We start from the raw sequence: 2,930 nt of genomic DNA, 5'->3' as shown, positions 1-2,930 counted from the left end.
CTTTAAAAACTCCAACGCTACTTGGTGGGGGAGTCAGCATTCTTCTATGACACAAAAAGTTTGTCTGAAAGAATTTCTAGATCCAGTGTTGGAGACATAACAGTAAAGAGAATTCAGGGTAGATTCTTCCTAATTGAAGTTCTCGATGATGAGTAAATGGAAATATTAAAGCAAAATGACTGGGCATATTTGAAAGAATTTTTCATTAATATAAAACCCTGGTCAGAGAAGAATAAGGTAACGGAAACGGTGGCTTGGACTGATATTTTAGGGGTTCCACTACACTGCTGGAATTACAAAACATTCAACAAAGTTGCAAGATTATTGGGAGAGTTAGTAGCAATGGGAGAAAATTTGACTAAGGTGAACAATTTCGAGAAGATGGAATTTCTGATATTGATTAAGCATCCATATCAACTTGAAGATGTAATAATGCTGGAAGTAGGTAATGAAATATTTTTGATTAGGATAAAAGAAAGAGGGTTGACGGAAGAGATAAATGAAAAATAAAAAAAAGATGGTGAGCAATTCGAGAAAGAAGAAGGTGCAGTATCAGAAGTGGGATCAATAAACAGATTGGAGATGGAGCTATCTCCGAAGAGTAGACAAAACGACTAGGAGGAAGACGTTAATGCACCCTGTATCAAGAATGAAGGAAATAGGATAGGGGATCAGAGAATGTCATCAAATGCAATTAATGTGGAGAATAATGTTTTAAGTAAAAAATGAGGTATACCTAATGAAAAGGATGCAATAGATGCCTTAGTGGATCGAGTTCATGAAGGTATCTCTAATATTGGCTAGTAAATGGAAATGAATCAGTACAGAGGACTAGAAATGCAAATTGAAATGAGCAGAGAAGTGGGCTTATCAGAGAAAGAAAGGCAGAATTCAGACAAGGAAAAGAGTCCAAATTCAAAACAAAAATCAACAAATTTTTCAGAAATAGAGGGTTCAAGGGATCAAGGTGTAAGTTATTAATTAAAGAAGAACTTATCTGAACAATACAAAACAAAAGAAAAAAGAAAATGTTGAATAAGAGGATTTGATCTATGCGCGAAATACAAGATAGAGTTCTCACAACAAAGGAAAAACTGAAGAGGGATAGGGGGACAGGAAAAGAGAAAAGAAAGGAGGATTCTAAGATCAAAAAAAGAATTGCAAATATATCGTTATCAGACTCAAATATTAGCAATAGAAGAAAATTCATATTAAAAAAAGCAAAGAAGACTTGGGAAGTGGGGAAAAATTGGTTTTAGTGTGCAAGGCGATGAGGAGATTGTAATCGAAGAGATAATGAGGATTGATGGGCAACAATAGGAATCTATCAAAGGCAACTTGAAAAAGGAATCCGAAAAATAGGTCAGTTGTCGGTTTGCTAGTTTTTGTCTATTTAATTTGCTTGATAGGACCAATATGAGAGTTGTGTCTTGGAATATCAGAGGTTTGGGGTCGGTAGCTAAAATAGAGTCTGTCAAAAGATTATTACGAATCATAAGGGTGATCGTATGTTTTCTTTAGGAAAATGGTATCAATGGACTTAGTTAGAAAATTTTGGGTCGATGACAACTTGGAACTTAGATTTGCTACAGCAATAGGAAGGTTGGGGGACTGATTACAGTATGGGGTAAAGGTTTCTTTAAGGTCAACATTGAGTATTGTAAAAATAGATTCATTATTATCAAACAAAAGTGGTTGTGTGAAGGGATGTAGGCGGTATTGATTAATGTATACACACCCAACAATTTCCCAGAACAAAAAAATCTTTGGTAAGAGCTATATGGTTTGATAAGCTAATTTAGTAGTACATAGATTGTAGGAGGTGACTTTAACGTGGTGAGAAATAGAAGTGAAACAATCAATTTTTCGGGCTTAGAAATAGACTGGTTGATATGCCTTTACGAGGGAAAAAGTTCAATTGGTTGGGACCAAACAATAAACAGAGTAGTCTAGATAGATTTTTACTGGAGGAACCTGGGTTGGTTAAATTGAAAGACTTACAATAGCAAGGATTAAAGAAAACGATATCGGATCACATACCAATTTTGTTGGAAAATGAATCAATCAATTGGGGACCATGTCCATTTAATCATTAATGCATGGTTCTAGAAGGGAGATTGTAAGAGACTAATTGAGAAGGAATGGTCAGAAATGGTTAGTCAAAAAGGGCATACGACAGTAAAATTACGAAAACTCAAGGGAGGTCTCAAGAAGTAGAACGAGAATGCCAACAATGTATTGGAAAAAAGAATTATAGAAAGTGAAGATAGGATTAAGGAGATCGACGAAGCTAGTGAACATAGATAAATAAGTTAGGGATGAAGGAATTAAAAAAGTTGAATACTGAACTTCGGGAAGCAATTAAATTTAAAGAATCAATTTGGCGTTAAAAATCAAGGATGACATGGTTAAAAGAAGGGGATACTAATTCAATTTTTTTCCATAGAGTAGTGAAGATCAAATCTAAAAGGAATATGGTATATGATTGTAAATAGAGGTTCATTAGTGTAGTGGCACCCTTATCCAGAAGGATGTTTAAGGTTAATTTTGTGGGAGAGCAACGAGAGTAACACAGGTTGTGGAGCTGTTTTAAGAGATATGGAGGGTGTTGCAAAAGCTCTATTTTTAAGTCCTATTGCAGTAAATGATGTTGTTTCGACAGAGGCAGGAGCGGTGCTTGTAGTATTGGAAATTTTTATATCTTTGGAATGGAAGATAAATGATTCACTGTTTGTAGAAATTTGTACTAAAGTGGTGTTCAACTGGTGTGCAAACAAGTCGATCAGATCATGGTCACTACAATCAACATTTACAGATATTGAGAGGAAAATTTTGAAGGTAGGTTGTGTTGTATTTTGATGGCCAAAAAGAAAGGAAATGAAATCGCCTCTACCTTGGCGATAGCAAGTATAAATCGTGGAGACATGTTT

Source organism: Gossypium hirsutum, chromosome D01 (assembly GCF_007990345.1).
Source record: "Gossypium hirsutum isolate 1008001.06 chromosome D01, Gossypium_hirsutum_v2.1, whole genome shotgun sequence".
Classification (NCBI taxonomy): domain Eukaryota; kingdom Viridiplantae; phylum Streptophyta; class Magnoliopsida; order Malvales; family Malvaceae; genus Gossypium; species Gossypium hirsutum.
This window is presented reverse-complemented; position numbering follows the sequence as displayed.